Raw genomic sequence first — 11,088 nt, forward strand, 5'->3', positions numbered from 1 at the left:
AAAAAATTTAAAATTAGATTTAAAATACATAAAAACAAAATTTAGACAACAATAAAAAAAAATTAACAACAAAAAAGCTTTTTAAAATTACATGAAGACATAACTATTGCACAAATTTAAATATTATAACAACACTAATAGTCATGTAAATTTGATCCGGAACCTCCAAAATTTCCAAAATATTGGCCAAACAATTTTTTTTGTAACCGAAGATGGTTGTTGTTGTTGTTTTGTCTTTTTCGTAACATTATTTCTTATTCAGATTGAATGTATTCACGAGTATTAATATCATCGATAGAATTTAAGTCTTTTAGCAATATTTATTTTCCTCTTTTACTTTCTTGTTCAGACCTAATGTATTTACAAGTTTTAGATCACCCGATTTCAACAATTTTTAGTTTGTAATTTACCAATTAAAAATAAAGAGAGTCATTTATTTTACTTTGATATGCACTAGTTGATCATATATGCATTACTGAAATAATTTTATAGAATAATGTGGTATTTTCATTGAAGTTTAATATTAATTATGTTATTTCTATTTAAATATGTGCTTAGTTATTTACAAAAGTTTTACGAAATTAAATTGATTAAGACAAATATAAGGACCATAGTCTAAAATACAAATAGTTTTGAAGTTAATTATGAAGTTTTGTTTTTGGAAAAAAACACCTCTAAACTTCAAATATAGAATTTTAGAAACTTCATAATAGAGTATCTTTTTGGAGATGCTCTTAGTGGACTGATTTAATATTACAAAAGAATCGATTATAATAAAGTGAATATTAAATCTATTATCAAATTCAGTCATTGTAATTACAACAAATGTATCTAAAATTTTACAAAGCAAAAGTTAATTTTCACAGATTGATCTAAGTTCCAAATTCTAAAAAATCATTCAAGAAATTCCAAAATTTGAAACTCTCTTTGTTATCTACGAAAAAATAGTTCAATTGCTTTTGGTAAAAAAAAAAAACAAATTGTTTGCTTCTTGACTATTCATCAAACATTTATATATGGATGGTGGCGTGAATAATTTTGCCAATTGAAGGTTTAATGTGAGAAATAAGCCATTTTATGGTTTAAAATGACAGTGAAAAAAGTTGGATGTTTAAAGACTAAATAGATTTTATTTTAAGGCTCTTAATGCAATTTTCCCTTTTCATAAATCAGAGATTCAGAATATAAACCAGAAAACAGACTCTTGCGACATTTATTAGGAACTAGGGTCGGCCCCGGCTACGCCCGGGATTTTCCTATAATTTTTGTTATATATTTGGTATTTATATTTATTTATATGTATATATGTGTGTGTGTGTTATAAAAATATATGCCTAAAGGCAATTTTAAAATTGTTTTTATTATTAAAAGCTATGTATAACCAAATAAAAAAACAAATAAATAATAAATTAAATTTTAGTTATGGTCTGAATTTTTTTTATCTTGCTTATTTATGCTTAATGTAAAATAATTGTTAAAGATACACTAATTAAATTTTACTTTGGCTATAGAACCAATACTTTTATAATTTTTAAGGGTCTAAGAACATTTTTTGTTGAAGTTTTTTTCTTCAACATGTCCTATATATATTTTGATTTATTTGTACCATCATCTATGTTTTCTAATATATATAAAATCAATTTTGAACAATGGTCATAATCGTATCTGCATAATAATGCTATTTTCTTGAACAAAATAGTTATTAACAAAGTATAACAAATTATATATTGTGGTTAAAATTCTATATTATAGTTGTCATTGGATGTCATATGATAATGCATGATATGTACTTTACAACTTTGACATTTTCTTTACAAAAAACAATGCATGATATGTAAGTGAGGTTTTTTTCTCATAGAATAAAACAATATCGAACCAATTTAATCCATGTTAAATATGTCAAGATCCTTTCTTTATTGTTCTAATGTCCTATTCTTACTTATTCTATTATCAATCTTGAATAATCTTCTTTACTAAATTGGATTTCATCTTTTCCTTTAAGTTCTACAACATTTTTATCTTTTTATCATTAATTTTCCTACAACTTGAACCCAACGGATATGAGAACCACATTTTCAACATTGAAATTTGTATTATTGAGAAACTTGTTTTCGAAACCACATAAGACTTAAGAAACATTGTACTAAAGTCATTTGTACAAAAAGAACTTGACAAATAAACTTCCAAATGAACATATAATTTTTATATACTTGAATGGCATCTTACAATGACTTTACTAATGAACATATAATTTTTATAGACTAAACTTATATCGTTTTTATTTTGAATTTTCTTTGATTTATATAAAAATGCTTCATTGTTTCAACTGTCACACAACTTGCTACTAACTATGGTAGGATCAATACTACATGTGAGTTGTCTCAGAGTTTAGTATGAATATATAGAGATTTAGTGACCATTTTGGTAGGATAATACCATGAGTTGTATAGGCTTAGTTACCAATATCCCCAGGTTCGCTCTTGATAGGGCAAGTTTCATGAATATATAAACACAAATAAATTCTTAAAAGAAAAAAGAATTCTTAAAAGTAAAACATCAATTAGATCTACGTAATAGGTGAGCTTGCATGGTCAATATATCCTCCATCTATTACGCAGGCTTATTGTTCTCAACCTAATAGAAGTATAGAACAAAGCATTGTCACGCGCCTTGATTTTTTTTCTTACTCAAGTGTGGTTAATTATAATCATTAAGCAAAATATATCTTTCATAAATTATGTATATAACGTTAACTATTTGCTATAGTAGCCTACAGTATAATTTCTCTTTCATTTTTCGACCACTGTCTAAGCCATGTAAGCGACAAACTCATAGAGATTATACAACAAACAGAATCTAAGAAGCCATATATCAAACTAAAAGCTGGAAGGAAAAAATATAACTCCTAATACCATATTGAGAACTTGATTGGCAATAAAACAAAAGCGGCTCTTCAAGTTCTTCTTCCCAAAAATCTCCTTTTCTTTCATCTGTTGTGCAACTGATAACTTTAAGTGATCATTGCCATGACAACTGGACGTTATCAACTATGGCAGATTCTAAATCGTGTTGACTTCTACACTTTTGGAACATGAATGCATGTGGCAGATGTGGAAGGAAAATCACCTTAGGTGGTAAGTGATTTGAGAGCAATGCATTGCTTCTAAATTCGGTTATCAGCCGCTAAACATCCCCACACCTCTACTAAAACTCGGAATAACTTTGTGTTTCAGTTTGTGTGAGTAGTAGATGACCTGCCTTGAAATCAGAGTTTCTCCCGGATGTAATCCCAGAAAAAATGTTCCATAATGTTCTATCCCACTACATGAAGTAGATGAAAATGGTGAATAGCATATCTAGAAGACACTGAGAAATAGAAAAAGCAGAAATGACCAAATAAAAAAAGCAGAAATGTTTCAGCTGACAAAAATTCATTTCTAGAAAAGACACATGAAGAGCATTGAAAAATCCTTGTATTGTCAAAACCTCAATACCTTAACCGTCCATTGACTTGTTATGGGGCATGCACCACATAATCTCCATAGATATAACCCAGTGTCTGTCAAAGCATGTTGTCTTGGTTGGTTCACAGAAATAACGGCTCATTTTCATGACTGTGCAAGAACTACGCCAAGAAAGCTAAGAGATATTAGCAAGTAAGAAGACATAAGTACCTGATGTCCAAGGCAAACGCCTAGAATTGGAATATCACGACATTCAAGCAAAAGGCGAAGACATATTCCCACAGAGCCAGAGCCATGTTCAAGATGAGACAAACACATGTGGGTCTATAAGGGGACATAAAGCAGAAACTCAATAAAAAGTTAGGCTGGTGCGTATATCAGCTGGGCACATGGGAGAACCATGTCCAGGGGATATAACCATATTATCAAAAGCAGCGTCTTCATATAAGTAACAGTAAGCTTCTTCCCACGTCCACTCATCGTTCTAAATAACCACCGGAGGCACTACATTGGATACAAACAAAAGTTGAAAACACACACAGAATCTATGTACAGGGAGTGACAAAGAGAAGGATAAGAAGGTATCTCCATTGATAGTACTGAGTGCCTGATATATATTGAATGTGTAACTATTGTAATTATCAATCAACAAAGTCCTCACAAAGCCATGCCTTTCCATAGAGTCTCTTCTCGGTAGACTCTTGTTAGCAATGGACAAATCTTCCAAGTGCCCTTGCGCAATGCTTGGATTAAGCCGCTTCTATCATGTTCGACGCTTGGACTCAGACAGAGTATGTCGACGGCGATAGGATGACTATTGGTTATCAATACATACAGGCCCGAACAATACAAACTCAACAACTGAGCCCAATAAGAAACTTCGAATAAATGAAACGATGAGTTTCATAATACTGGGACAGGTGTCACGCTCATAGAGCTTGACTTTCTGAGTTGGCTGCTGAGGTGGCGCATCCTGGAGAGAGATAACTCTACTTTATATAATAAGACTAGATTTTATACGAGTCTGTATTACTAATTTAGTTTAAAAATTATAATAATTTAAATATGTATATATATATATTTCATTAATATAAATTTAAAATTTTGAATCGTATTTAAAATTTTATTTAAAGCTTGTCACATATGTTTGTCTATAAAAGTATACTTTTAAAATTAACACTTCTTAGCATCTAGTGTTTGTATTTATTGATGTATATATTGTATTTATAAATGTATTTATATTGTTTATAAGACATAATGTTTTAAATTTTCAAATATTATGCAATTTTCTCGATATTTTAAATATTTTTACCATACATGATACATTTTATATGTCTTTGTATTTATTGCAAAAATGATTAATCTATCTGCATAATATTTAAATTTTATTTGTAATGAACAAAGTTTTACATATAATGGTAGGGACCCTATAATGTATAACTGTTACATTTTTACTGTGTGTACAAACATACTTGAAAACTTAAATTAATACTTTAAATATGTATGTGAAGGTATAATATTTAGATATAAAGTTAAACTACAATTAATATTTTACTGAATTTTTCCTACTGTCAACTACTTTTCTTGGATAATAAAATTGCCAATAAATATTATGAAATTACTCATTTTATATAAATTTTATTATTGAGAAAATAATATAATCACATTAGAGCATAATATTTATGTTATACTTGGTATAATTAATTATATTATAGAGTAGTGAGTCTTGTATGATTGTATAATTTTTGTAATATATAAAATTTTTAATCTTTTTAAGAAAAGAATAAAAGTTAATATATACTAAACAAATAATGTTTGTTTGGGTTGGAGTTTTACATAAATATTTGTAAGACTTTTTGAAAGTTATTACATAACTTAAAATATTGTTTTCGTCTACTTCCCAATAAATTTTGGACATAGTTTAAATACCAAATTCATTGTAATCTTTTTTATAACTTTTATTAGTTTTAAATTTTTTTGGTTTGTTGATTGCATATAGTATATTATCATTTATAAATGAATATTGACAATTCTTCCTATTGTTTTGTAAGTTGCCGTTCATATTATAATTTATAATTGGTATTTAATATAAATTTATTTGAAATTAAACTAATTTATTAGACATGAGCCTTTAGATTCTTTATTTTTGTTCATTTATGTTATAAACATTGTTCTCTACATAGATTTTTTTTCAACCAAACTCGTATGAGATAATTTTAATTTATGTACTATATGGAACTTAACGGTGAACGAATTATATATTTATAAGAAAGTATCATGTAGTTTAATTTATTTTGAATGACACATCGTCCATTCTTTTAACTGTTTTGTAGGTTGCCATTCATAATATAATTTTACTGTTGGTTATATATATAAATTTATTTGAAATTCAACTAATTTATTGGACGTAATACTTTAGACCCTTTATTTTTTCATCTTTTTATAAATATTTTTATCACATATTGTTTTCAACCATTTTTGTATGAGATCATTTTAATTTTATGTATTATATGGAACCTAGAATTTTATCGGTGATATATATTTATGAGAAGTCATCATGTAGGTTATTTTATGGTTAATGAAATTATCTATAATATATATAAGATTTTTAGTGTTGATTACAATTTCAAAATTTTGATGAATAAATAAATTTGTTAATTTCTTTTGATTGAAAAGAATCAGTTTAAATTCTTAAATAATATGTTTTTAACAATATGTGTTTCACACAAGTGGATTATTCTTACGTGTGGTTCTTCTAAAGTAAATGTTTTGTAAGTCAAAGAATAAATTGGCTCCGTAGAAAAGAAAAAAAAAGTCAAACCAGCCACTGTTTTAATATTTTTTTAAACCATGTAAAACCTATTATAAACTTAGATTAATAATCTAGATTAAATTTCATGTTAACTTTCTTCTATTTTTATTAGCCACAAATTGTTTTGATATTAATTATATATGATATTTTTGGCTTTAACATACTTAGAACACAATTTTTTTATTAATCTCTTTGATGTTCTTTCCACATAAGTTCTTTAAAATAATCTCCCCTATATTTTTTTTATTATTTGATATGGTTTTATTTAAACAAATATTTGTTTTTGAAAATCTTGATATTTTTAAATTATATGCGTAAATTTTTAATAACATGTAGTATCAACTTTTAAAATAAGTGTGTTTTAAATTCTTATAGTTTAAATTCTTGAAGTTTTATGTTAAGTTTCCAAAAATTATTATATATGTCAAGTTAATTCGTTTTAATGAGTTTTAAAGTTTATCTTAATTTATATAATTTTTTTTTTCAAAACAATTTGTTTTTGAAATTTTTTGAAATTTTATTTTATCTCATTCCAAAAAAGACACTTATCACATCCGATGTGGTCATCAGCCTTCCATAAACTATTACTGAAATCAAAGTCATTCATCTTCCTAAGAATATCTCCAATGTAAAACTTCATTTTTTCCTCCAAAATAGAGTAAAAGTGAAAATGAAGTAAAATTGCTTCAACCCTACTCCATTTTCCACTCCATAATGGAGTGATGAACAAACAAAAAATAGATTACTCCATTTATGGAGTAAATTTCATTATGGAGTGAGATATGAAGTTGGGTTGAAGCATTTGCTACTCCATATTCACTTTTACTCCATTTTGAAGGAAAAAATGGAGTGGGGATAGAGATGCCCTAACCTCACAGTGGGTGCAACAGAGGCGCATACCTAGTCAAGATCTAGGTGGGGCAATTGTCATATGCAGAAATTATTTTCTCATTAGTTGCATTGAAAATCAAGGACGTTAAATGGCTTATAATCTCCAATGCCCCCATACACCTTTGGTTACGACTTTTTTATTTAATTAAGTATACCCCATATTATGAAATTTGTTAGATCCGCCCCTAGGTGCAATGGATTCAGTCCAAGATCAACCGGTCTTATAATTTCTCAAGAAGTGTCAAGGTGCACCACTCATCTGTTCTCACATCCATTGCCTTTAATTGACGCACTGAGTCACATTTTAGCTGTTTATAGACTTCTCCTGACAATTTTTTCTTCAGTTCTTCGGCTTATTCGTTGTTAAGCTCAAATATAGTAATCAATGTTGTGATTTGTTGTACTGTCTCTGTGTAACGTAGCCATTATGTTTCACTTGTATTGTCTGTTTCCTTCACCAAAATAGGAGCAAATCTCTTAGCCGCTTCAATTTTTGATCTAAACCACATAATTTCTTTGTTTCATTTCTTTGTGATGGAATTATAATAAGAGCAATCTAATCAAAGAGATCATTTGCATATATATATATATAACTTGATAACATGCCATTGAAATTAATTAATTGGAAATTTAGTTGAAACCTCTAATATTAATCTTTAGTCTAGTTTTCCGTTTTCATCAATTAGTTTTACATTACTTAAAGTCTTGACTACAATGTATTAGTTACATTACTGAAAATCTCGACTGCAATGTATTTTAGCAATTTTCAAACAATTGTTGACAACTCAAAATGTTAATTTTCTTGAATAGGTTGAATATAATAAAACTTTTTTGCGTAGGGGTTTAACTAACTCATGGTATCGACCAGCCCAATATAAACAATTTTTTTTATATCATATGTGGTTTTAAATCATATGTGTTTTAACTTCTTATAGCTTCGTTTAAATTTTTATTTTATTTTATTTTTCTAAAAAATGTTAATTTCCAACCGAAAATTATATATATTTTTTTTAAAATCATTAGTTTATGTTATTTGTATATATTTCAAAATTATATGTGATTTAAATTATTATAGGTTTGATTTTTATTAAGTTTAGTATTTTAAATATATATTTTCAGTTTTTGAAAAATCATATATATCAAGTTGATTTTTGTTTTATTTGTATATATCTCTATTTTATTTTGGAAAATTATATATTTGGAAAATTTGACACTTTAAAAATAGTAAGCGAAAATAATGATTTAGCATATTATAATTAGTAGTTATAAATCTTATGTGGACACCCTCCATTGCTTATAGCCTCAACATATTAATAAGAAAATTAATATTTTTGTTAACATTACTATTCTGCTTTTCATTTTTCATTTTACTATAATAGATACCATTTTTAAGTAAATTTTTAATTGTTAATATTTATTTTATTAGTTATATATATCCAATATTAGTTTCGTTTTATTTTATTTTTTGGAGATATTAACGTTTTAGAAATAAAAAAATAATCTGTTTTTGCTACTTTAACTATTTTAACATTAATTTCCATTTTAGTTTTGTATAAAATGTATTTTATATTTATTATATCTAAGAAGAAGTAAATTTTTTTGTTACTATTACTATTTTATTTTTGATTTTTCGTTTTACTATATTATTTACTATTTAATAAAGTAAGTTGTCAGAAGTTAATATTTATTTTTTAGTTTAAGATATAGAATATTAATTTTTGTTTTTTTAAAGTATTTTTTTCGAAATATTAACATTTTTTTTGGTGGTTTTAAAAAAAAGTGGCTTATAGTAACTTTTGTATAGTATAGATTTTTTTTATTTTTTTTTCTAAAAAATGTTAATTTCCAAAATTAAAATTATATATAATATTTTTTAAAAATCGTTAATTTATGTTATTTATATATATTTCAAAATTATATGTGATTTAAATTATTATAGGTTTGATTTTTATTAAGTTTAGTATTTTAAATATATATTTTCAGTTTATCATATATATCAAGTTGATTTTTGTTTTATTTGTATAGATCTCTATTTTATTTTGGAAAATTATATATTTTGTAAAAATTTGACATTTTAAAAATAGTAAACTAAAATAGTGATTTAGCATAGTATAATTGATAGTTTTAAATCCTATGTGGACACCCTCTTTTGCTTATAGCCTCAACATATTATATGAAAATTAATTTTTTTTGTTAACATTACTATTCTGCTTTTCATTTTCCATTTTACTATAATCGATACCATTTTAAAGTAAAATTTTAAATGTTAATATTTATTTTATTAGTTTAGATTATATATATATATATATATACAGTATTAATTTCGTTTTATTTTATTTTTTGGAGATATTAACATTTTAAAAATAAAAAAATAATCTGTTTTTGCTACTTTAACTATTTTAACATTAATTTCCATTTCATTTTTGTATATAATTTATTTTAGATTTATTATATCTAAGAAGGGGTAATTTTTTTGTTACTACTACTATTTTACTTTTGATTTTCTGTTTCATTATAAAATGTATTTTAGATTTATTATATCTAAGAAGAAATAATTTTTTTGTTACTAGTACTATTTTACTTTTGATTTTCCGTTTTACTATAATATTTACCATTTATTAAAGTAAGTTGTCAGATGTTAATATTTATTTTTTTTAGTTTAAGTTATATATAGAATATTAATTTGGTTTTTTGAAAATTATTTTTTGGAAATATTAACATTTTAAAAAAAACATTTATATAATGATGTGTCAAAATATGATTAGTGGTTTTAAATGTGGACGTCATCCTTCGATGGCTTCGATGGCTTATAGCCAACTTTTATATAGCATAGATTTCCGGGCATAGAGCCCTTCCGACTTGCGATTTAGAGAGGATGATCTAACCGGAAGCTCAGGATTTCAGGTCGGAATCTTCGTCTGAAATCAAGATTTTATTTCTGTAATCTTCAGTCAATCGATTGTTCTGTAGTTGCTTTTGATGTTTCGTCTTGTAGATCGTTCTTGTGCTTGCGATTTAGGAGGAACTAACAGGAAACTCAGGATTTCAGGTCAGAATCTTCGTCTTTAATTTTGTTATTTGAAATCCGATTTCATGTTTCTTAATACAATTTCGGATCGAGATTTCATTTTTCTCTGCTTCAGTCAATCGATTGCCTTTGATGTCTCTGTGTTTTGTCTTTCTGTTATGGATGTGCTTTTCCTTTCCTTGGATATTAAGCTCTGTCACTGTACATTCCACCACATCTATGTAAATCTGTTTGGTTTGTGTTGATGGTAAACGTGGCTGATGTATTTTCTTATCTAATGTAGAATGTTGGAGTGCATTTTCTCGAAGAAAAAAGGGAAAAAAGAGGTAATAGATGATGCAGTGAAGGCCATAGAGAAGGTATGCAAGACAAGACAACGGAATTAATAGTTGATATGGAAAGATAAAACTAATTTTGATCTCTCTTTTTTTTACTCATTCAGGTAATTGAAAGCTGCGAGACCGTAGTGACGAAGTTAAGACTAACAAAGGAAATATAACGACGCTGGGAGATGAAGACCCCGATGATACATAACTCCAGTTAATTTTTCAGTTAGTGTAATATCAGCCGTTTTAGATCATGGTTCAATTGTATATATATTTAGTTTAGCTTATCTATATATACATGTAAATGATACATTGTAAAGTTAATGAGAATGAATACAAAGATATTTTCATACGATTGTTGCTATCTTTGTTTCTCTCATATGGTTTCAGAGCAATTTTCGCTCGTTTCTCTCTGATTCTCTTCTCTGATCTCTGTTTTCACCGTCGATTCGTGAAGATTCAGCTACATCTGAGCTTTGATTGCCATTTTTGTTTCAAAATCATCGCTATCGGTGATTTCTTGCTTCGATTCGTGCGATTTTCTTGATCTCGGATTCGATCTTCATC

This window comes from Brassica napus, chromosome C7 (genome assembly GCF_020379485.1).
Source record: "Brassica napus cultivar Da-Ae chromosome C7, Da-Ae, whole genome shotgun sequence".
NCBI classification, from domain to species: Eukaryota; Viridiplantae; Streptophyta; class Magnoliopsida; order Brassicales; family Brassicaceae; genus Brassica; species Brassica napus.